Here is a 26,660-nt window from a genome sequence, read left to right as displayed (position 1 = left end):
TAAATTAGTTTTGAAAATGCATGTTTGCCGCTCCGGTGTGTATCTCTATAGGGTGCCCATGGTGGGTCGGCCTACCCTGGGATTTTGGGTCGTCCCAGGCCCCAATTCCCCTCTGTTCTGCTGCGCGCTTCCGATCTCTACTCGCCCCCAGCCACCTGCCTCGCCGGCGACTTGCCGTCCCCGGACGGCATGACTCTAGGAGGAGACGCCGGACTAACAGGAGGTCAGGAGCCGCTCGCCCAACAGCGTCACCGCTGCCAGGCGCGTCGCCGTGCCTACCTTCCCAGTCCTTTCAGGGCTCAGGCATGCAGCACCCACCAAGCCAACCCGATTTATCCTGAGATAAGTCCTCAACACTCAGCAACCACTCCTCATCACTCATTTTCTAATTCATTCATTACTCATTACGCAGGACTGTCATTAGGGTTTGTTGTGTGCTCAGTGCTACCTACACTTAATGGTTCATATGTATTTCAGTAATCTTTAGTACCTGTAAAGTTCATAGGGTTTTCAAAATTCCGGCCCTATGAACAGACACTAGTCATTTTGGATTGTTGGTCGTAGCGACATTGATCCAGATTACTACTGCAAGCCAGGTTTGTTGAAAATTTTACTTGTCTTTCTTACTCATTCGATATAATATCCAATTATTCACGTCGATTAGTTGCAAACAATAAGTGCTAGACAAACTTCTTGATTCATATTTTGGACGGTCTCTTACTGCAGTTACAATTCTGCATACTTGTCCTAGTGAGCTCACAAGTAAATGATTAATTCACTACATCTATGCTTGCCTTGTCATATTTGTTGTCAATATTCTTTTAGGGTGGACCACCCTGTTTCTAAATACTGCAACCGTAGACATGAGTGAATAGTATTTCTCTATGTGATCTCTTCCATAATGTGTGGGCAACGAACACTGCATTTTATAGAAAGAAAGTGTCATTTCCAGCTTTTACATAGGCTTCGATCTTTTACATGGAATACAATCTGCCTACTTGCTTTGTGTCGCACTACCAACACTCCACCCTTGAAGCTAAGCATTATGCCACTCATAATTCCTTAGTTTATTTGTTCAAATACGAATTTCATATAATTCTAATGTTCCTACTTCAGTTTTGAAATGTGTGTCTGCGTGTTATAGAGACATAAGGGGTTTGTATTTCTGTGTGTGGTCTGGTCAGCACGGTTGGGGGTGAACTTTGCATATGCAGGGGTTTATAGGGAGACACTCTTCGAGTTGAATCCGCAATGCATTCCATAGATAATCTTACTACTTTTTATGTTTTCATGAATCTCGGGTTCTGAACAGCATCATGATGATTATGATCTTGCGCGCATGAAAAGAATAAAGCATAACAATGCCATGGCTGTCAAACTTGGCATTAAGGGACTGAAATCAAGTCTGGATGCAATGCAATGCAAACGCTCTCCACCTACAGATTCATGCTTAGAATATGATCCTAACAGTGATTCTGAGCTAGAGGGAGACCTAAGTCAATGTAGCTCCCTAGTGGAGGAGTCAGAGGAAGATGCCCTATCTTATTCACCCATCAAGGTGCTAGCTCTAACTTTCCAAGGTTATATTTGTCGCACATATCTTGCAACTGATGCTTTGCATTGCTTCTACTTTGTTGAACTGCCATTAGCTTAGTTTACACATCGTGTATGTGAATACGGCATGCCTATCCATTTTCAGTACATATTCCATCTGTCATCATACCATATTTATCCATTCAAATGTTGTTCTTGTGTATCAGACGTTCAAAAGGAAGAGGGCGATTGCTGATCATGGAGGAGCACAAGAAAAGTATTTAGAAAAGGTAGTGGCACCTGATAAATCAAATAGCCCATTAGATGTAGTTGCAATATCACCTGCCCACAAAACACCCCAACTCTAGCAGACTCTAGCCCTACTACACTGGTCATTTCTGATGCCCCAACTTAGCAGACCCCAACTGCAGCAAACATTATGATTATGCCAGTTGACATAGCACCAGCTCTATGACGCAAAACCCCCATTCCACCAAAGAGTACACCAAATCCAGTTGCCAAATCCCTTTTCGAACCAGAGAGAGCCCCAATTGCAGCAAATAGGACCCCTGTTCCATTTCTTCCTAGTTTAGAAGACAAAGCTTATATTGTTGTCAGGAACTTTGTGCGCATCTTTCCTTCATGGAAAGATTATACCGCAAGCACAGAACAATTTCCAGTCTTCCTCCGCAACTTACGCGTAAGTAATGTACTAATGTTATTCATGGTCATTACTGCATATGTTTCTGCTGACAGAAGACACGAGATTTCATTCTTTTAAATAGGCGAGGACCAAACTGGATTGGGAAGACGAGCAAGGGTTGGTTGCGCTTTTCAAGCACTCGTTGATGAAGTATCGTTCCTACCAAAGGCAAGCGCACTTCTATGGCAAGCCTCTAAACGAAATTTCTGTAAAGTCTCCGGTGCTACATTTATCTGACGGTGACTGGAATAATCTTGTTACACATTGGTCTCGGCTGCAGCGTAAGGTACTATATATGATATCACATCACAATTTGAACTAGATTTCTGCATTTGCCTTAACGTCTCACTTGTACGAAAACTGTTAGCAGAAGAACATTCGTTCTCAAGGGACCACAGAATCTCGCAACTATACTGCACACTGCATTGCTCTTGTGAGTACCTCTTGCCCTGTATAACCATACTTACTTTCATAGCTGCTTGATTATGTAGCATCACTGCACATGTTAGCCTCGTTATCGTCCATTTGGTGGACATTATAAGATCTGTATGGACTCTTACATAAATTTAGAATCAACCCAATGCTTTTGAAGAGGTTTAGCTCTGCAGTCCTCTTGTAAGGACTGAACGTCATCTATCACTGTACTTACATTAACAACTACTCCCTCCGTCCCATAATATAAGAACATTTTGTACAGTACACCAGTGTTCAAAACACTCTTGTATTATGGTAAGAGGGATTGGTTCATTGTGTAGCATTTTGCATCTTATCTCCCTCGCCCACCATTTACTAAAAAGATCATATCTATATTTAATCTTACCAAAAAGTAGAATACATAGACAATGCCAGTGCAGAAGTGTAGCCCATTGCTCTTATCAGTACATTTTGTCCTGTAATGCTTGTACTTCCAGGGATTGGTAGTTGATTATGTAGCATCAATCTGCATCTTATCTTCATTATCCTCTATCCCTTCCAGTATTATCATATCTATAATTACTCTCTACAAAATGTAGAGTACATGCAATGCTTATGAAGAAGATTTTGTGCTGAAATTCTTGAGTTATCCTTCCTTTGACATGGAGAAGGGCATTATAAAGCCGGTGTTAACTGTTAATGTAAGTCAGTCCTTCTAAAGCCTTTATCCTCAACTGCTGTTTAATTTGCTCATAGTCCCTATCGTTTACTGCTATTTAATTTGCTGTTTCTACCAAAATGCATGTTCGCAAGAACCGTAAGTTCTAAGTTTTACTTGTAAAACCAAATTCCTTATTCATACCATGCACATTACTCAATACTCCCTATATGTATGCTTGTTTTTGTGGATCTATAATCCAGTGTGTGGTGAAGCAGGCCACGTTTGCACCTTGTCATCTCCTGTTTTATCTCATTGATGTGGCTGATGATATGAACAACATCCCATGCACATTAACCAAAATAGATACAATGATTTTCTTTGCCCTTCATCTATGCTTGTTATGTTGACATGGTAATCCAGTAGTGTGGTGAAGCTCCCCGCATTATGAACAATGTCAAATTATGCTATTGATATTTTGAACTTGCTCTTTATTTTCTACTTTGAAATTGGATAGAATTGACAGCACAGTTATCATATTTGTTTATATATGTGCAAAACCTGTCATCTCTCTGCTTTGTTTCAGGGTGATATGCCTGATGGCATGCACAAGTCTGCTGAAGGCTGTGCGACAAACCCAACATATATTGCAACAAAGAAGGAGAAACATCTTGAACATATCGAGACAACCCCAAAGTCTTGTCTTGATGCAGTGTTCAAGTTACTTGAGACTAGCAGTTAGACAAGCTCACAGAATTCGTTGTCTGAATTAGTTCGACTTCTTCAGTCCCAAGTTCTATCAGAAAGGCATTCTACAACTCAACTTCGACTTGAAGTCCTATCTCTAAGAAAGATTGTGGAGAACACCAATGAGAACCTCGTCGCTAAACAGCTACACCTGGAAGCTATGACCGACATGCTAGGACGGTCTCACAGCCTTGCTCAGCAGCTTGCGCAGCAGTTCCCGCGCAAGGCTAACCTTTCTTGAACCGTCTTGGAAGTGGTCTCGGTTTAGTATTATTTTGTTATGCTGCCATGGTCCCCAGTTTTTGTAATCTTCTTCTCCGTTGCGCTTTAAGATCACTGGTGGCGAACTTCGATGCCCAGTGGATGTAATATACCATAAATCCTTTATTGTATAGTGTAGGTTTATTCTTAGTTACTATGCCGTAATTTCTTTATTGTATAGAGTAGGTTTGTTCTTAATTCCTACTAGTTACTGCCATCATTCGCTATCTAAAAAAAATCAGATGTAGTCGACCGGGCCGAAACATTTGCCTCTAACGGGCCTGGTCACTACTAGGGAAAAGGCTAGCAGCAGCGCGGGTTTTAGGCCTATCAGCAGCGCGGGTACCAGTGCTACCAATAAGGCGCTACAGCTAACGTATAGCAGTAGCGCTGGTCCACCCGCGCTACTGCTACACAAGTGTTGCAGCAGCGCGCTTAAAGGAACCTCGCTGCTGCTAATAGCTATAGCGCGCTTCCCCTGTGCGCGCTACTGCTACAACCGCACCGCTGCTAACTTTTCTGCACTCGCTACTGCTAATTTTAGTAGTTTTTTGTTTTTTCGGCATATTTATTTTGTATTTGAACAGGCTTTATAGAAGAATCTTTAGCACATACAAATGTCATCATGATACACATACAAATGCCTGCGAGACCACAAATGTAATCATAACATATACATACAAATAGTCTCGTCATAATCATCATCCAACACAAAGTGGTATCTTGTCATCATCTCGAAAATAGCGATACATGCAAGTCTCGAATACTTGCAACTACAACATCATCCATCTAAACAAAGGTATACGCGAGAAGAGCTATCACTATGAGTGAGACCGGAACTATGCACTACATGAGATGGCGGTTACGAGTCCTCTCTCGTGCTAGCGTGAACCTCAAGTAACTAGCTTCTCCTTCTTGTCTGCTTTTGAAGCCTTTATGGCTGGTGTCCGAGAACCCATTCACTTGCGCCTGACACTCATGCCACTCGTTGTACACCCCCGGAACCTTCCCTTTGTACACGACATAGCAGTTCCATCTCGCCATCAAGAAACTAGGTACCTGTTAGAGATGCATGTTCATGAAGAGGATGTACAATCATATATATGCAACAAAATATACTAGAGAACACTGAAAAAGAAAGGGTTAGCAACTAGATGCAACATACAGTACGCAAATTAATTAACTAGAGGTACGCAGGTCATCGTACGCAAACTAACAAAGTAGCGTTACGCAAGTTTGGCAGGGATCATGGACATCACAAAGTTGCATCACTACAAATAGTATACAAGTTCAACCGACACATATCATCATCATCGGCATCATAAATAAATAGAAGTTCCATCCTTCCATATCATCGAGGATGGACCCTAGCTTCTTGGACGACGTGAGGTCTAGACGTTGCATGCCTATGCGAGTTCGGACGTCAGCTCGCGAGGGCCATGGTGGAACATCCCCTTCTCATCGACGACTTCTTTCATGATGATCGTCACAATGTTGCTTTGGATGCGAAAGAAGTCATCTCTAAGTTTATAATCCGCTTCTCCATGAGATTCTAGCCACTTGTGGATATGATCATCATTTCTGCTTCTCATGCGAAGCTTTTGGTGATCCGTGTTGAACTGATTCATGAGATGGAGGATGTACAATCCATCCTTCTTGCTTGGTTTTGGGACTTGGATGCATGAGAAGTTAGTTTTATGCGCGAAACCCATCTTCTTGTTCCTTTGTTTCCTGATCTGCATGTGGCCACCTCTAAAGCTGAAGCCTTGAAGAGCATCATCTAGAATATTCATTATGTGGGTGTAGTCTTTTTTCTCGTAGTCTCCGGAAGGGTCAAAATACACGGCGTGGGAGACTTGCGGATAAAGAACGATAAGGACGGCGCGCCCGTTGCTGCGGGGAAAAGACACCTCAAATTATTCCCCATAGAGAGAGAGAAGGAATGATTGAAATGTATGAAAGGGTTGTTCGAAACTGACTTACTTTGGATGATAAGGCACGAGGACAATTTCCCGGTCCTTATTCTGTACCATGAAGTTTTGGAGGTAGTCCCTAGCAGTTTCACGCTCAAAGTCGCCGAGACTCAAGAAAGACTCGTGCATGTAGTACGGATCCGCCACACAGATTTGCGAGACTTCTTCACTGTTCATGACAGAGCTCATATGTAGCGCAAAAAGGCGGACGATTGTAAAATCGAGCCGCCTTGTTAGAAACATCTCAAAGATATGGTCAAACCGTAGGAAGAACACCTCCGCGGGACATGTCTCAACGTAGCACTTCCCCTCAGGCACACGAGCCGCGTATGTCGGATATCCTGGATCCTTTGAGGCTAGTAGGATTTTCTCAGTCGACAGCACATGGTCGTGCAGTCTCCTGAGATCCGCTGATAGTGCCTCCAGTGGTTTCAGCGGTAGCATCGGCTCGCCCGTGAGATGGAACATGGCCGCACCTTTCACGGGTACACGCTCTTCAGAATGCATCGTTTGGCTGCTATGTGCTCTGGCTTGTTTGGAGGCAGCTATCTTCCCCGATCTCTTTCTCTCCTTTTTCTTGGGCACACCTTCTAGACCCTTCCTTAACCCCTGCCCCAGTGTTCCCGGGCTCAGTACTGTACGACCCTCGCGCTGGGATAGTTGAGCCTGTGTTGAGGCGGCATCTTCAGTCGTGTCCTGTGAGGATTTCATGAAGAGAGACTTTTTGCAATCCCTGCTACGATCTTCCTGCCCGGGCATATCATCCATATCCTCATTAGCAAGCTGATAGCCCGATTCATCATATGGTTGACTCATCAATTCTATGTCACAGTCATACGCGTTTGTATTGAGGAAATCCGTAGGGTCGACCTCCGTCTCATCATCCATTCTCTGTTCTACAGGACAAATTTCATCAGCCAGCACTATTGCACCCCCTTCATCATGTCGTCCGCCGCTCTCACCCGACACTACAGGAGCTGGTAATTGCGTAGGCGGGGTGGTGGTCTCCGCACATGCTTGTTGATGTGTGGTTATTCGTGTGCTCTCGGCCGGCTCCAGACGAATAAGATTCTTCGGCCATAGCAGCACCCAACCCTTGCAGCTTCCAATCCGCGGCGGGGTCTCGTCGTCCGCTCCCACATGCTGTACTGGAGGAGGCAAATCCTCGTGCCCCGATTTCACACTGGACAAGCTAACCCTGAAGTGCCCAGGAGGGATCGGCTGGTTGTGGAACGTGGGTTGCAAGGGGTCCATTATCATCCCCTTTCCCACGTCCACCTTCTGGCCTTTGATCAAGTAGAGTATGGTGCACGGGGTTTCTTTCGCCTGCAAACACATATGTCTGTGGCGTAAAACATCCGAAAGGCAACAAAAATGGAATATATATGTTGGTGCGACATCTAATTACCGTGACGGCGTCGAGCTCAACCAAAGACGAAGGCCCACCAAGCGCGCCAGAGACTGAGGACGGGCTGCTATGAGCGGGAGCGGCTGCGAGAGGAGGCCCAGTTGCGTGAGCAAGTGATGGTGCGATGGTGTTGTTGTTCATGGAGTTGCTCCCGACGAAACTGGGCAACGGGAAATCATGTACCGTCTTGTCTGGATTTTCCTTCGTCCAGTTGATGATAACTGGAACCAAGTTAGTAGCAAAATCATTTCTGCAGGCAATTACAGCTGCATTGACTGCCTGCTGTAGCAACTCATATTTGTCCTCGGCTGCTTTTTTCGCGTCCTCAGCTGCTTTTTTCTCGACCGCAAGCTTCACCTTCGCGTCGATGTCCGCCTGACTAAACTTCTTTTTCTGCTTCTTGGCCTCCGGGCCCTCGTTGTAAAACACCTTCCACGTGGTGCCATCTCCAACGTCGTGCACACGACCATATTGCGGCCGCTGGCCCAAAGGGAGTCCCTTAAGTTCGTTCAAGGCCCGGTTGAGAGGGGTGTCCCACTTGGGCCTCATCGGAGAAGTAGGGTTTTCGGCTGCAAGCTGGTGTTGCTTCTCCAGTAGTCTAATCAATTTCCTCGTGATCTTGCCTGTGTAAAAAACCTTTTTCTCCTTGTCCCACTTGTAGCGGGCCCTGATGAAGTCATGCTCCAAGGGGTTTGTGAACTTCGCAAAGGGGTCTGGGAGACCCGCGGCTTCACGTTCCGTGTCCTCCTTATCCCATATGGGCCTTTTACCGAGGTAGCCACGGCTTCCGAGGCGATGCTTCCCCGTGTTCCTTTGTTGAAGGCTCTTGAATTTCGCAGCCTTAGCCTTGACGTCCTCGGTAGTGCAAGTGTCCTTGAACTTTTCAAACCCCTCTTCCGTAAGTGTCGGATTTTCCTCCAGAATCTTGGACAGGGGTTCCTCAGCCTCAATAGCTCATTTCACCCTCGATTTCCAAGAGGCCAAATCATTGCTGAACATGCCCATGGCGTGATTGTTAATCTTTTTCATCTTCGGATCATCCCACGGTTGTTCTATGTTATCATCCCGATCGGGGAACTTGAATCTCTTGTGCAACTTCGTTAGGAGCAACTACGTCAAATGTTCTTTACTCCTTAAGTCATCGTCATTGATGCTCGCGCATTCCCGTAGGATGCATCCTACTTGGTTCCCATAGCACTTGCGAGGTTCTTCCAGCTCTAACGGCTCAAACTTGCCAGGTGCCATCTTTGTGATCACAAGTCGTCCAATCCCTAGTTTGTTAGGTTTTCGTATCCTCTGCTTCTTATGCCTCTTTTCAGTACCGGCATCGGCGCCAGTATCTTCCCCGGCGGTACCTTCCCCACCAGTCTCGGCGCCGCCATCGGTGCCGGCGCCGTCGGTGTCGGTGTCGGCGTCAGTACCATCATCGAGGCGGACCTGCAAACCTTGCTTAGCAGTCAAAAAGTCGAGGTAGTCTTGTTCACCCTCATAATCCATCTCGTCTGCATCTTGGTCAGAAGGCCCAGTTTCTTCGGTATTTGACATGTTTCCTATGATTAAGTGTCCTCATTTATTTCTAAAAGTATGAATAAATGAGAAATGAGATAAAAAGAAATCTATGTGCCAGCACTCGATATGCCAACTATGTAGCACAAATCATGCCTTTATTCACGGGAAATTTCGGCATGACCTTTGCTAAAAAATGGACATATCGAGCGCCTGAAATTCACCGAAACGGAAATGAATCAACATTCCGGCGTAACATAGGCAACTCGGATCATTTACCAAAACATGACATGTCCGAAACATGACATATCCACATATCACATGTCCAGTTCAAATTTGCATATAAATTCGTAACTAAATAGATAACCTAATTAACATAACTAAAACCTAAGTAAATTAACCCTAGCTAGCAGAGAGAGAGAGAGGGGGGTGGTTTACAGAGGGTGCAGGGTGAGGAGGCAGGCCTGACGATGGCCGAGGTTGGGAGGGGAGGAAGTAGAGGAGGGACGCGAGGGCCGATGGGTCGGGGGCGAGCGCCGACGCCGGGGGCGAGCGCGCCTGGGTCGGGGCGGCGGGGTCGGGGCCGAGCGCGGCGGGGTCGGGGGCGAGTGCGCCGGGGTCGGGGGTGAGCGCGCCGAGGTCGGGGGCGGGCGCTGCGGTGCGACGGGGCCGGGGAAGAGAGAGTGGGGATTTGGGGGAAAAGAGGCGGGATGAAGCAGGGAGAGGGAGAATTTTGGGTTAAGTGGACGTAGCAGTAGCGCGTTTACACGAAACGCACTACTACTACCTCGACTAGCTGTAGCGGTTTTCTGCAGAAACCGCTACTGCTACCTTGACTAGCTGTAGCGGTTTTCTACAGAAACCGCTACTGCTACCTTGACTAGTTGTAGCTCTTTTTCACTAAAGCGTTGCTGCTATAACCAGTTTCCCTTTTTTCTTTTCCTCAGCATAATAGGAACATATATATTACATCATTGGACCCTTGCATAATAAGGGCTAAGTGTGTATACAAAATAGGAACATATATATATTACATCATTGGACCCATGCATAATAATGGCTAATTAAGTGTGTATACAAAATAGGAACATATATATATATATATTACATCATTTGACCGATTCCTCAGCGCTGACGTTTTCGTTTTTGAGTCAGCTTCTTTCCCTTCTTGTTCGTCGAAGAATAATTCCCCTCATTGTGACTTTGCCTTTTCCATGGAGTATGATTTTTCTTTGGTAATGTAGTATTGATTCTTCTTTTGACGTATACTTCATCATCATCGTCATCTTCCCTCATTGGGTTGCCGTACTGATCATAGTCTTCCTCGTTGGCGACTCCATCCATTCCAATGATGTTTCTTTTGCCTTTCCACACGACAACACGACTGGGATTGCATGGGTCGGTTATGAAGAAGCATTGTGTGGACGTGCTTAGCGTGTACCCATGGCTCGTTTTTTGCGATAGCGTTCACGGTAGCGCTCCTGGCGTCGGGTATAGTCATGGTAGTGAAAATCCGGCTTTCTCTTTCGACATTCTTAGCCCATCTGACACGGAACATCGTCGTGTTGTGCAGTCCAGAGTAGTCAAGCTCCCAGATCTCCTCGACCCTTCCATAAAATCGTTCAGTTGCGCCGTTGTCGCTGCCGGTCATGCATTCCATCGTCACCCCTGAGTTCTGATATTCATCACTGTCCATATCTTTGGCCTCTGTGTAGAACGTGTATCCGTTGATATCATATGCCTGATAGGTTATGAGGTTGGGCGAGGGGCCATGTGCTAAGGCGTATATGAGCAATCCGTCCTTAGAGCCCTCCTCCGGGGGATTAGCAATAATATGCTCTTTGAACCAATGCAGGAAAGTGGAGTTGTGCTCTCTAGTAACTTCGGCGTCCGTCCTGCATACCCCCGGTCACGATACTTCTTTGCGATAATTTCTTTGTGCAGTGCCACGAAAGGATCTACCTCGTCTAGGTGTTGTAGCACTACCAAGTTTGCTCTGTCAAAGTCGATGCATCGATCTAAGTATGCCACGTGCAGTTCCCTGCAACCGTTGCAGTGACCTTCTCCTTCGAGCCTCCCATCGTGCTTGTTAACGGGCAAACCAACACTAACACCAGGCAGCTGGTCTGCGCCATATAGAAAATTCTCACAGAAAGGGATGCACTCTAGTGTCAAATAGCCCTGGACGATGCTTCCATCCGGACGGGACATGCTATGAATGAATCCTTTGATGATCCCATTCATCCTCTCAAACGGCATCATCTTGTGCAGGAATGACGGCCCCAGGTCTATTATGTCATCCACAACATGGACACACAGATGCACCATCACGTCAAAGAACGCGGGCGGGAAGTACATCTCAAGCTCATTCAGTATCACAACGATCTCTTCATGTAGCCTTCGGAGCTGCTTCACACTGATCGACTTTCGAGAGATGACGTCGAAAAAGTTGCAGAGACCAATAAGCATGTCACCGACGTGCTTGTCCATTATCCCTCTAAGGGCAACAGGTAATATCTGCGTCATCATCACATGACAGTCATGAGACTTCATCCCGCTGAACCTTTTCTTGTTCGTGTCTAGATATCTACTTATCTTGCCACAGTAACCGGAACTAACTTTGACTCCGGTAAGGCACTTAAAGAATTGATTGATCTCAGCCTGACTTAAGGTGAAGCAAGAAGGGGGGCAATAATCCTCATTCTTTATTTTCTTGCCCTTCTTCTCCCGTGCCTCTGTCTCCGTCTCTGTCTCGTCTGACATTTTACGTGGCGGCATGTGCAGATCTTCCCTGATTTCCAAATCTTGCAAGTCTTTTCTTGCCTTCGGCCTATCCTTGGTCTTATCTGGCATGTTCATCAGTGTTGCAAGCAAGCTCTCAAGGACATTCTTACAGATATGCATTTGATCAAGGCAATGAGGTGTATCGAGTTTGTGCCAGTACTCCAAGTCCTAGAACACAGACCTCGTCTTCCATACCTTCAGCAGCGGCTCCGGCGCCTTTCTCATCGTCTTTCCCGGTGTGGGGCACTCCTTCCAGTTTTTCAACAGCTCATCGATTTCGGCACCGCTCCGCTTACGTGGAGGTCCTCGATGCTCAGCTTGACCATTGAATAGATCTCCACGGTTTCTCCACGGGTCGTCCTGTTCGAGCCATCTTCGATTCCCCATGTACACGATTTTGCCAGACCCGCCATCTTTCCTTGACGTTAGCTGCTGAGACGTCGTATCATCCATGCACCGCGTGCATTCGCAATATCCATGGCACACCTGGCCTGGCACATATCCGTAACCAAGATAGTCGTGCACTGTCGTGATCAGCGCGGCTCTCATGTTGAAATACTCGCCTTTGCTGGCGTCCCATGTCTTGGCCGGTGTTTTCCATAACGTGTCTAACTCCTCCTGAAGTAGCCCCAGATACAAATTAATATTATTTCCTGGTTGTTTCGGCCCTTGAATAAGCATGCTCATGTGAATGTACTTCGATTTCATGCACAACCAGGGGGGAGGTTGTACATCCATACAAACACAGGCCATGTGCTATGGTTGGTGCTCTGGTTGCCAAACGGATTCATGCCATCGGTACATGCGCCGAGCACGATGTTCCTTGCATCACATTCAAAATACCGATAGAAGCTGTTCAACGCTCTCCACTGGCTTCCATCCTTGACGTGTCTCAACTTCGGATCATCTCCATCGTCGGGCTTCTTCCTCTCCGCGTGCCAGCGCATTTGCTTTGCTTCCTTCGGATCTACAAAATACCTCTGGAGACGGGGAGTGATCGGTAAGTACCATACCACTTTCTGGGGACATTTCTTCCCGGCCTTCTTGTATCGAGAAGCATTGCACACTGGACAACTTGTTTTTTCCGCGTGCTCCTTCCGATAAATTATGCAATCATTGATGCATGCATGGTATCTAATGTGTGGCAGATCAAGAGGGCACACGATCTTCTTGGCCTCATCAACACTACTAGGACATAGATTACCCTCGGGAAGAACATCCTTTAGGTACTTGAGATGCTCATCGAGGCTAGTGTCGGTCCATTTGTTTTTAGCCTTCGTCTTCAGCACTTGGAGCGTGAAACTCAAGCGGGTCACCTCAGGATTGCAACCATCATACAATGGAGTGGTCGAGTCTACCACCAGTTGCTCCAGCTTAGCCACCTCTCTAGAAGCAGCTCTCTCAGTACTCGTCTCCTTGCGAAGCAATGCTTGAACATGAAGGTCCCGCACGATTGAACTTAGTACCGACGAACTCTGCTGCATGGAGTCCATGTCGTTCTCTCCGCCGCCATGTCCGACCCCTTCTCCGCCGCCATGTCCGGCCTCTTCCCCGCCTCCATTATCGATCATCTCTTCATCTTGCCCCGTGTCATCATTGCCTGCCCTGTCGGCATCCTCAACATCGTCATCCTCATCTTCAGTTATCCACTGAGTATAGCCATCCATGAAACCAGTCATGAGCAGGTGCGCTTCGACACGACCATCGACATGGGGGTCAAGCCAAACTATTCCTTTGCATTTTCGACACGGACATAAAACCTCTGTCAGGTTATTTTCCTTCATGTCCTGCACCGCCGACCGCAACCACCTGTCCACCATCATTCCACTGACCATCGTGAACTCTGCACGGTAATAATAAACAAATTGATTATAAAAATGCGTGCATTCATCAAAGTCATACGAAAATTCGGCATGACCTTCCTTAAAAGTAGGACATATATAGATCTAGAGTTTGCCCGGAATTCGCAGAAACGGAAATAAATCGACATTTCGGCAAAACATAGGCAACTCAAATGCACAATTTGGCGTCAACTCATGCCACACACACAATTTCCATAAAAATATCACACACACATGCATAAACATATTTCCATTTTGCAAAAGCATGAAATATTAATCACACCTCTATCTCGAGATCGAGCACACGGTGGAGATGATGATGTAGGGAGGTCAAAAGTGCACAAAGCTCTTCTTGACAAAGAAAGATCTAGTTAGGGGGCAAATAGGTCACTTAACTAAATGCTACATCTACCTAGCTAGCTAATTTGTGAGGAGACAACTTCAACTAGTGGAGGGGGGAGGAAAAAGAGAAAGGAGATGAATTAATGGAGGTGGTGTAGTTATAGCTAGGAGTAATGAAGAGAGAGAAAGGTAGGTAGAAGAGGGAGAGTAATGGGGGGAGAAGTATTAAGGAAGAAGAAGAGTGAGAGAGGGAGGATGTGGGAGGGTAGGGGAAAGGGAGGAGAGGAGATGGGGAGGGGGAGGTGGAAAAGGTGGTGGGTCCTGCGTCTTAGCAGTAGCGCGGGAGAGGAAACGCGCTGCTGCTAAGAGCGTAGCAACAGCGCGCTTTCCTGTCACGCGCTACTGCTAAACGGGCCAAACCTGTGCACATTTTCAAAATTAGCAGCAGCGAGGTGACAAAAAAGCGTGCTGCTACTATGGCATTAGCAGCAGCGCGCTCCCTGGCACCGCGCTACTGGTTAACTTATGTCGTTGTGTACTGTCGGTGGATTTTTGTAGCAGCGTGGTTTAAGCGTCACATACTACTGCTAAGTTTGCACCAGTAGCGAGCTTTCCGTAGCCGCGCTGCTACTACTTAGCAGCGCCTGTTTTTATGCCGCACTGCTGCTAAGATTCTGTGTATAAGGTTTTCTCTAGTAGTGGGTGTTTAGTGGGCCACAATTGGGCCGGCCTTCATCTTCCTTGGGCCCAAATGATTGGGGCCTTCACACTTTGCGCGAGGCCCACAACTTACACCGGCCTATATTTTAGTTGGGCCTTTTGTGGACCCAACGCTTAGTTTGGCCCAGGTAGCGTTGGGCCATTAACAGGCTGAATATTGTACTGGCCTGTTACGGCCCAGATGAAACCATGGGCCTTTAGCGGGCCGAAATGCATATTGGGCCTCAATTTTCACTAGTCTTCGATGGGCCTTCAGCAGGCTGAAATGTAGACTAGGCCTTTTTGGGCCCAGTTATATCACGTGACTTTGGGCTTGTTAAAAGGCATGTCGCATAAGAGGCCGAAAGATTAGTACAGACATCAACGGGCCGAATTATGTGACATGCCTTTAACAAGCCCAAAGTCACGTTGGGCTTAACTATTGCCACCTTTATCACGGGCCGTTAGTGGGCCCGATGTCCTGTCGGACCATATATGGCCCATGGGCAGCACGGGCCATTCCTAGGCCGAAAGTCACACCGGGCTGAAATGGGCCCATGTCTACATCGGGCCTCTAACAGGCCGAAAGTCACTGGGTTGTAATTGGGCCCAAATATTTGACGAACAATTAACGGGCCAGATTTGGCTTCGGGCCGTAAATGGACCCAAATATTCGATGAACAATTAACGGGCCAGATCTGGTTTCGGGCCATAAATGGGCCTTTATTAAGCAGACCATTATTGGGCTGGCCCACTAGTACCTGAGTAAGTACTACGGGCCTTTTACTGGGCCGGTCTTTTTAACCTATATGGGCCTCTGTTGGGCCGTGCCACGTGTCGACGTATCATAGGCGATTTGGGTCTAGTGAGTGGATGACATCTATCCCAACGGTGAGCCGACACGTGTTTCCTCCAGCCAATGATGATTTTACACGTGGAAAATCCCCATTGGTCGGGGCTGTTAACGGGTTATCGGATCCAAAACCGGACCCGATAGCTTAACGGCGTTCTGTTATGGTGGATGCCATGTGTCGGTCACCCTTGACGAAATCACTTCTGTGACGCGCGATATATCGTCATGGAAGTGGACACTTCCATGATGATAATTTTGTTAATGTCATGGAACACTTCTACGACAGCACAGGTATGACTATCTTGATTCTGTCATAAATTTGTCATGGATGTACATGCATGACAGAAAACGTGACCTACTATGACCAACACGTATCATCACAGAAGTGTATTTTTTTGTAGTGCTTGCCTCACTTGTGGAGTGGCAAAGTGCGATGTCGGAGTAATGGGCCATGGGTAGCCTAACCCGAGCCCCCGAGCCTTTCAAAACATCGGGGCCAGCTATGCCCCTCAGGACGGTAAGATGAAGCGCCGTCTTCTGGTGGCCGGCTGGCTGAATGGCCAACTGCCAGAAGACGGCCATGCTCATGAAGGCGGCTTCAAGACGGGCCGACTCCTAGCAGGCGGCCTCCAGAGAGGCCGGCTCCTAGCAGTCGGCCCATGGCGCCCTCAAAGTCTGCGCCCCCATTAAGAAGACAAGACGGGGTACAGCTACAGTGCAAGCCTTCCCCCCGGATCCAGGGACGGGCGTGGCCACAGTGCCCCGTACGGTAGAGATCTCTGCACTACGCGGCACTATTGCCTCTCCCCCCATACGTCATACCTAACAGGCGGAGTCATGTTCCCATGAAGGCCTGTCAGGTACGGCTTGCAGACGGCGGGCCCTATCTGGTAGCCAGAGCCCTGAAGACGGAGGAGGCTGGGGCAGCCGGACCTCGGAGGAGACGGCTGCTAGCGGGCGATCGATCCCTCCCTCGGGCCCCATACGCCATCAACCAGATGAGACACGGAGTGGCAACAGTGATCGCCCACCAGGTGGCGGGACTGTAGCCACGCTTCCCCGACCAAGCCTGCGTCATTAGCATTATGGCTACAGTGATCAGCAGCCGACAAGACCCGCAAGCGGCAGGAGCGGCTTGTCGTCTCCATACCAGACCAGGCGGCAGGGCCCACCAGGCGGTGGGCCCCAGCTGTCGGCGAAGAGGCCGGCGACCAGAGAGAATGACGACCGGGCCCTACGCCCGGCCAAATTACGATTGTACCCCTGGGGGTAGGCCTATATAAACCCCCCAGGGCACCCATGCAAAGGGTTGGACCCTGTTAGGACTAGACTCATACCTAGAGGAGGAGGAGTGTGCCTGCCTTCTTCCACCTCTAGCAAACAGCTCGAGGAGCACCATTGTACCACTTACACCTTAGTGATCATGCGGAAACCCCGCAGAGCAGGACTAGGGGTGTTATCTCCTAGGAGAGCCCCAAACCTGGGTAAAGTATGCCGGCGTACGTGTCTACGCCTCATCCCGCTTCCAGGCACCGGCGACGTTCTACTCGCTCCCACCATGATAAGCCATCCTTTGGCATATGTCACACCCAACCCCCGACATTTGGCGCCCACCATGGGGCATGGTGCACCATCTCCCGGAGACCTGTTCTGGACGTCAACCATGTTCCTTCCTGGCGAGCGCAGCCAGCCCAGCACGCCGGACGGCATCTGCACCGAGGCGCTGCACGGTGCGGAGATCGCCTGCGCAGCAAGCTGTCTCACCGATCTTGTTGGCGAGATTCGCCTCTCCGACGAGCCCGCGTCCGACGCGGGCACCAATGGCCCCGAAGGCCGCCCCGTGGGCCTCCTTGATCAGCTCCACGTCGCCAGCGAGCCTGTTGCTGACTTGGAGTCGGTTGGCTCCACCGACCCGATGTTGGTCGACTCCGACATGGCTTCGCTCGACACGTTCCCCTCTAATGTGGTGGTCTACGATGAGCTGCTTCCTCGCGCGGACAGCGGTGGCAGCACCGTCATGGAGGTGCTCATGATCAGCCACGGCGAGCACTCTGGCGGGGGGGGGTCAAGACCCGTTGCAGACGGCAATGCAAGACTTGGCTGCGCCAATCCCGGAAGACGCCGACGCCGAGACGCTGGAAGCGCGCCGCGTCCAGCTCGTCGAGAGCGCCAGCCGGCTGGCCAGCATGAGACGCCTTTCGGAGGCCTACCAGTGGGAGATGGACTGTGCTGTAGGCGGCACTCCGGCTCCTGGTGGGCCTAGCCGCGTTGGCCTGATCAGGCAGCATGGCGCGGCCATCTCCAGCATGTTTGGGACAGACCGTCCCGTCTATGCCACGCCTGCAGAGAATATACGAGCTGCCCAGGCAGCAGCAGACGAGCTAGACAAGCTCGAGGGCGACGAGCGTCGCCACATGATGGAGCGACTTCAGCAGCTCCTTGACGCGGCTGCTGAGCAGCAAGATGCCAGGTGCCGCCCTGAAGCGCCCAACCGGCGAAACGATGACCCACCACCTCGCCGAGACCAAGGCGCGACATCCCAGACGCCGACTGGTGGCGTCCATGATATAAGAGACAAGGAGTCGGCTGCCAGCCGCAGCCGGACTCACGTCACCATCGAGCGCGACCAAGACGGCCGCCCAAGAGCAGTGCGACAACGAGACAACTGGCCGCCGCCTCCTCCTCGCAGGGAGAGGCACATCTCCCTACCGCCTGTTGACCACCCATCACTCGGCGACCGCCTTGGCCGCCGAGAAGGAATCGAAGAAAACGATGCCCGCCACTGGATCGATCGCCTCAATCGGTCCCTGGCGCTAGAAGAGGAAGACGAGCTGGGTCCGCCTTGTTTTGGCCCCCGCATCTGAGATGAGCCCTTTCCCAAAGGGTTCACTCTCCCAAGAGATACCCCCAAGTACACCCGCTCCGTGAAGCCGGAGGACTGGTTGGTCGACTACTCCACAACCGTCAGCATCGCCAACGGTAACAAGCGCATTGCCGTGAAGTATGTCCCCCTCATGCTCCAGGGCACGGCCCGGACAAGGCTGAACAGCCTGAAGCCCCGCAGCGTCAACAGCTGGGTTGACTTTACTGAAGCATTCATCCGTAACTTCACCAGCACGTACAAGCGGCCGCCCAAGCCTCGCCAGCTCTCCCTGTGCGTCCAAGGCCCCAATGAGTCGACTCGCGACTATCTCACATGATGGGCGGAGCTGCGCAACTCTTGCGAGGGTGTGCACGAGGTGCAGGCCATCGAGTACTTCACTGTCGGGTGCCGAGAGGGCACGCTCCTCAAGCACCGGCTCCTCTGTGATGAGCCGGCGACCCTTGACAAGCTGTTAATCATAGCAGACAAGTACGCCACAGCCGACTCCTCCATGAAGGCGGAAATTCAAGTCAACGCGTCGGGCAAGGTGGCTCCCCAAGCCCCTCGGACCCCGGCTGGCGACGCCAGTTGGCGGCACTAGCTGAACGACAACAAGCGCAAGGCCGCAGCCGGCTTCCACAAGCCGGCAGGTGGCGATAGTTGACGATCGACAACCAGAAGGGCAGCTTCATCCCAAGCGCCAGAAGGGCGGCAAGCCTAACTGGCTGCCCGCCTTCTCGTACGAGCAGACTCTTGATGCTCCCTGCAAGTTCCACAGCAGCGCGAAACCATCTAATCACACCACTTGAAAGTGCCATTGGCTCACAAGGATTGCGAAGGGTGATGGACTCCAGCCCGCTCCCCCTGTCGGCCCGCCGCCTCCTCCTCCGCCGCAGCCAGCGGCTCGGCCAGTTGGCGCCGTGCAAGATGATTATCCCAAGGAGCATGGGGCCTACGTCGTGTTCACTAGTGTGGCCGATGACAAGCGCGACAGGCGGTAGCAGCGGCTAGAAGTGAATGGAGTAGCATCAGAGACCCCCCGAGTTCATGCATTGGTTAGAGAAACCCATTAACTGGAGCAGAGCTGACCACCCAGTAGTGATGCCAAGCCCCAGCTCCTATGCCTTGGTGTTGGACGCCACGTTTGCCCCAGAGAGGCGGGCTGCCCGTTTTTCCCGAGTCCTGATAGATGGCGGCAGCAGCATCAACATTCTGTACAAGGATACCATGGAGAAATTGGGAATCAAGCAGAGACACCTTCAGCCCAGTCGGACTGTTTTCCATGGCATAGTTCCTGGCCTTTCCTGCTCACCAATCGGCAAGAATCAGATAGATGTCCTCTTCGGGGACAAAACTCATTTCCGCCGAGAGCCAGTCTGGTTTGAGGTGGTGGACCTTGAGAGCCCTTATCATGCATTGCTTGGCCGACCTGCCTTGGCCAAGTTCATGGCGGTCCCCCACTATGCTTACCTAAAGATGAAGATGCCAAGCTCTAAGGGAATCCTGACCGTAGCAGGAGACTACAAGAAGTCGTCCACCTGCGCGGTGGAGAGCAGCCGGTTAGCCGAGTCCCTCGTGATCGCAGCAGAGAAACGGCTCCTTGACCGGGTTGTGGCAATGGCAGGCAAGCAGCCGGAAATGTCACCCGACCCCAAGGAGTCAGAAGCCGAGGGCTTGTTCAAGCCGGCCAAAGAAACAAAGAAGATACCTTTGGACCTAGAACACACGGAGAGGTATGCTGTCATTGGCGCAAACCTTGACAATAAATAGGAAGGCAAGCTCGTCGATTTCCTCCGTGAGAATCGGGACATCTTCGCATGGTCCCGCAAAGACATGCCAGGTGTACCGACAGATTTCGCCGAGCACAAGTTACACGTCCGATCTGATGCCAAGCCAGTCCGGCAGCCTTTGCATCGTCTATCAGAAGAGAAAAGAGGAGTTGTTGGAGAAGAGATGGCCCGGCTCCTGGCAGCCAGCTTCATCATGGAGGTGTTCTTTCCAGAATGGTTAGCCAATCCAGTCCTAGTGCCGGGCCAATCAATTGCTCAACAGTAATTTGTTCACCCACCGTAGAAAACTTATGCTCTTGACAGAATTGAGCATAGTTCTGAGAATATCTAGGCATGATCATGTATATAGGCATCACGTCCGTGACAAGTAGATCGAAACGATTCTGCATCTACTACTATTACTCCACTCATCGACCGCTATCCAGCATGCATCTAGAGTATTAAGTTAAAAACAGAGTAACACTTTAAGAAAGATGACATGATGTAGAGAGATAAATTCATGCAATATGAAATAAACTCCATCTTGTTATCCTCGATGGCAACAATACAATACGTGTCTTGCTGCCCCTTCTGTCACTGGGAAAGAACACCGCAAGATCGAACCCAAAGCTAAGCACTTCTCCCATGGCAAGAACTACCAATCTAGTTGGCCAAACCAAACGGATAATTCGAAGAGACTTGCAAAGATAACCAATCATACATAAAAGAATTCAGAGAAGATTCAAATATTGTTCATAGATAGACTTGATCATAAACCCACAATTCATCGGTCTCAACAAACACACCGCAAAAGAAGAAGATTACATCGAATAGATCTCCACAAGAGAGGGGGAGAACATTGTATTGAGATCCAAAAAGAGAGAAGAAGCCATCTAGCTAATAACTATGGACCCGAAGGTCTGAGGTAAACTACTCACACTTCATCGGAGGGGCTATGATGATGTAGAAGCCCTCCGTGATGACAGCCCTCTCCGACGGAGCTCCGGAACATGCCCCAAGATGGGATCTCGTGGATACATAAAGTTGCGGCGGTGGAATTAGGTTTTTGGCTCCTTTTCTGATTGTTTGGGGGTATGTGGGTATATATAGGAGGAAGGAGTATGTCGGTGGAGCACCGAGGGGCCCATGAGGCAGGGGGCGTGCCCTGTAGGGGGGGGGGCACCCCCTACCCTTGTGACAACTTCCGGTACTTCTTGGAGTAGGGTCCAAGTCTCCTGGGTCTTATCCGAGAAGAAAATCACGTTCCAAAAAGGATTTTTCTGTTTGGACTCCGTTTGATATTCTGTTTGTTCGAAACACTAAAATAGGCAAAAAAACAGCAATTCTGGGCTGGGCCTCCAGTTAATAGGTTAGTCCCAAAAATAATATAAAAGTGGTAAGTAAAGCCCGATATAGTCCAAAACAGTAGATAATATAGCATGGAGCAATCAAAAATTATAGATATGTTGGAGACGTATCAGGCATCCCCAAGCTTAATTCCTGCTCGTCCTCGAGTAGGTAAATGATAAGAAGAGAATTTTTTATGCAGAGTGCTACTTGGCATAATTTCAATGCAAAATTTCTTAATTGTGGTATGAATATTCAGATTAGAAAGATTCAAGACAAAAGTTCATATTGACATAAAGAATAATAACACTTCAAGCAAACTAACAAAGCAATTATGTTTTCTCAAAGTAACATGGCCAAAGAAAGTTCATCCCTACAAAATCATATAGTTTAGTCATGCTCCATTTTCGTCACACAAGAATGCTCTCATCATGCACAACCCCGATGACAAGCCAAGCAATTGTTTCATACCTTAATAATTTCAAACTCATAAACTTTCACGCAATACATGAGCGTGAGCCATGGATATAGCACTATGGGTGGAATAGAATATAATGATGGGGGTTGTGTGGAGAAGACAAAAAAGGAGAAAGTCTCACATCAACGAGGCTAATCAATGGGCTAAGGAGATGCCCATCGATTGATGTTAATGTGAGGAGTAGGGATTGCCATGCAACGGATGTGCTAGAGCTATAAATGTATGAAAGCTCAACAAAAGAAACTAAGTGGGTGTGCATCCAACTTGCTTGCTCATGAAGACCTAGGGCACTTGAGGAGGCCCATTGTTGGAATATACAAGCCAAGTTCTATAATGAAAAATTCCCACTAATATATGAAAGTGATAACTCAAGAGACTCTCTATATGAAGAACATGGTGCTACTTTGAAGCACAATATATGAGACTCGCTATATCATGGTGCTACTTTGATGCACAAGTGTGGAAAAAGGATAGTAACATTGCCCCTTTTTTGTTTTTTTGGCCTTTTTTTGGGATAATGCTCTATTGAATGATGATCATCACACTTCTATTTATTTACAACTCAATGATTACAACTCGATACTAGAACAAAGTATGACTCTATATGAATGCCTCCGGCGGTGTACCGGGATATGCAATGAATCAAGAGTGACAAGTAAAAATTATGAACGGTGGCTTTGCCACAAATACTATGTCAACTACATGATCATGCTAAGCAATATGACAATCATGAATGTGTCATGATAAACTGGATGGTGGAAAGTTGCATGGCAATATATCTCAGAATGGCTATGGAAATGCCATAATAGTTAGGTATGGTGGCTGTTTTGAGGAAGATATAAGGATGTTTATGTGTGAAAGAGCGTATCATATCACGGGGTTTGGATGCACTGGCGAAGTTTGCACCAACTCTCAATGTGAGAAAGGGCAATGCATGGTACCGTAGAGGCTAGCAATGATGGAAGGGTGAGAGTGCGTATAATCCATGGACTCAACATTAGTCATAAAGAACTCATATACTTATTGCAAAAATCTACAAGCCATAAAAAACCAAAGTATTACGTGCATGCTCCTAGGGGGATAGATTGGTAGGAAAAGACCATCGCTCGTCCCCGACCGCCACTCATAAGGAGGACAATCAAATAACACCTCATGTTTCAAATTTGTTGCATAATGTTAACCATACGTGCATGCTACGAGACTTGCAAACTTTAACTCAAGCACTTCTCAAATTCACAATTACTCTACTAGCATGACTTTGATATTACTACCTCCATATCTCAAAACAATTATCAATCATCCAACTTTTATTAGTATTCAATGCACTCAAAAGAAAGTTTCACAAATCTTGAATACCAAGCAAGTTATTATTAAGCAAATTACCATGCTATTACGACTCTCAAAATAATTTAAGTGAAGCATGAGAGATCATAGTTTCTTTAAAACAAAACACCACCGTGCTCTAAAAGATCTAATTGAAGCACATAGAGCAAAATTTCAACGCTCAAAAGATATAAGTGAAGCACATAGAGTAAAACTACATAGCTCAAAAGATATAAGTGAAGCACGTAGAGTATTCTATCAAATTTTAATTCATAGATGACTCTCTCAAAAGGTGTGTACAGCAAGGATGATTGTGGCACACTAACAAACAAAGACACAAATAATACAAGACGCTCCAAGCAAAACACATATCATGTTGGTGAATAAAAATATAGCTCCAAGTAAATTACCGATGGAAGTGGACGAAAGAGGGGATGCCTTCCGGGGCATCCCCAAGCTTTGACTTTTTGGTGTCCTTGGATTATCTTGGGGGTGCCATGGGCATCCCCAATCTTAGGCTCTTGCCACTACTTGTTCCATAATCCATCAAAAGAACTCACCCAAAACTTGAAAACTTCACAACACAAAACTCAATAGAAATCTCGTGAGCTCTGTTAGAGAAAGAAAACATAAAACAACTTCAAGGTACTGTAATGAACTCATTCTTTATTTATTTTGGTGTTAAACCTACTGTATTCCAACTTCTCTACGGACTATAAACTATTTTACTAACCATAGATTCATCAAAATAAGCAAACAACACACGAAAAATAGAATCTGTCAAAAACAGAACAGTCTGTAGTAATCTGTCACTAACGCAAACTTCTGGAACTCCAAAAAATCTACCAAAATTAGACGACCTAGATAATTTGTTTATTGATCAGAAGCAATTGTAATCAGTATTTTATCACGTTATGATGATTTTTAGTAATTCGGGCATTGAACGCAAAGTTTCTGGAAATTACAGCAAGATCAAATAACTATCATCCAAGAAGATCCAATAGGTCTAGCTTGGCACAAACACTAATTAAAACACAAAACCACATCCAAACAGAGGGTAGATGGGTTATTTATTCCCTAATAGAAGAAAAAACACAAAAAACAAAAAATAAAATTGGGTTGCCTCCCGACAAGCGCTATCGTTTAACGCCCCTAGCTAGGCATAAAAGCGAGGATAGATCTAGGTGTTGCCATCTTTGGAAGGCAATCCATAAGTGGCTCTCATGATGGTTTCATATGGCAATTTTATTTTCTTTCTTGGAAAGTGTTCCATGCCCTTTTTTAATGGAAATTGAAATCTAATATTCCCTTCCTTCATATCAATAATCGCACCAACTGTTCTAAGGAAAGGTCTACCAAGAATAATAGGGCAAGAAGGATTGCAATCTATATCAAGAACAATGAAATCTACGGGCACATAATTCCTATTTGCAACAATAAGAACATCATTAATCCTTCCCATAGGTTTCTTAATAGTAGAATCCGCGAGATGTAAGTTTAAAGAGCAATCATCAAGATCGCGAAAATCTAGCAAATCACACAAAGTTAGTGGAGACACTAGCACCCAAATCACACAAAGCATAAAACTCATGATCTTTAATTTTAATTTTGATAGTTGGTTCCCACTCATCATAGAGTTTTCTAGGGATAGAGACTTTCAACTCAAGTTTTTCTTCATAAGATTGCATCAAGGCATCAACAATATGTTCGGTGAAGGCTTTCTTTTGACTATAAGCATGCGGAGAGTTTAGCATGGATTGCAAAAAGGAAATGCAATCAATCAAAGAGCAACTTTCATAATTAAATTCCTTGAAATCCAATATAGTGGGTTTAGCAACATCTAAATTTTTATTTCTTTCAATCCCACTTTCATCAATTTCATCATAAAGATCTAAATACTCCGAATTTTTGGAACGCCTTCTAGGTAAAGGAAGATCATATTCAGTTTCATCAAGATTCATATTGCAAAACAAAGATTTGATAGGGGACACATCAATAACTTTTAGATCTTCATCTTGATTTTCATAGGTATTGGAAGAACACGCTTTAATAAAGGCATCTTTTGAAGCACGCATCCTAGCGGTTATTTCCTTGCACTCATCAATGGAAATTCTCATAGCTTTGAGAGACTCATTGATATCATGCTTAGGAGGAATAGATCTAAGCTTTAAAGAATCAATCTCAAGAGAAATTCTATCAACGTTCCTAGCCAAATCATCAACTTTAAGCACTTTCTCTTCAAGCAAAGCATTAAAATTCTTTTGTGAATTCATAAACTCTTTAACACTATTCTCAAATTCAGAGGGCATCTTATTATAATTTCCATAAGAGTTGTTGTAGGAATTTCCATAATTATTAGAAGGATTAATAGGATATGGCCTAGGATTAAAATTCCCTCTATAAGCATTGTTACCAAAATTATTCCTACCAACAAAATTCACATCCATAGATTCATTGTTATTCTCAATCAAGGTAGACAAAGGAATATCATTAGGATTAGAAGAAACACTCTTAGTAGCAAATAATTTCATAAGTTCATCCATCTTTCCACTCAAAACATTGATTTCTTCTATCGCATGCACTTTTTTATTAGAAGATCTTTCAGTATGCCATTGAGAATAATTAACCATAATATTATCTAGGAGTTTAGTAGCATCTCCTAAAGTGATTTCCATAAAAGTACCTCCCGCAGCCGAATCTAAAAGATTTCTAGAAGCAAAATTCAATCCGGCATAAAATTTTTGTATAATCATCCACAAATTTAAACCATGAGTAGGGTAATTACGTATCATTAATTTCATTCTCTCCCAAGCTTGTGCAACATGTTCATGATCAAGTTGCTTAAAATTCATAATATCGTTTCTAAGAGAGATGATCTTAGCGGGAGGAAAATACTTAGAGATAAAAGCATCTTTGCACCTGTTCCAAGAATCAATACTATTTTTAGGCAAAGACGAAAACCAAGCTTTAGCACGATCTCTAAGCGAAAAAGGAAATAGCTTCAATTTAACGACATCATTATCGACATCTTTTTTCTTTTGCATATCACATAAATCAACGAAGCTATTCAGATGAGTAGCGGCATCTTCACTAGGAAGGCAGGTGAATTGATCTTTCATAACAAGATTCAACAAAGCAGTATTGATTTCACAAGATTC

The sequence above is a fragment of the Triticum dicoccoides genome, chromosome 1A (genome assembly GCF_002162155.2).
Source record: "Triticum dicoccoides isolate Atlit2015 ecotype Zavitan chromosome 1A, WEW_v2.0, whole genome shotgun sequence".
NCBI lineage: Eukaryota > Viridiplantae > Streptophyta > Magnoliopsida > Poales > Poaceae > Triticum > Triticum dicoccoides.
This window is presented reverse-complemented; position numbering follows the sequence as displayed.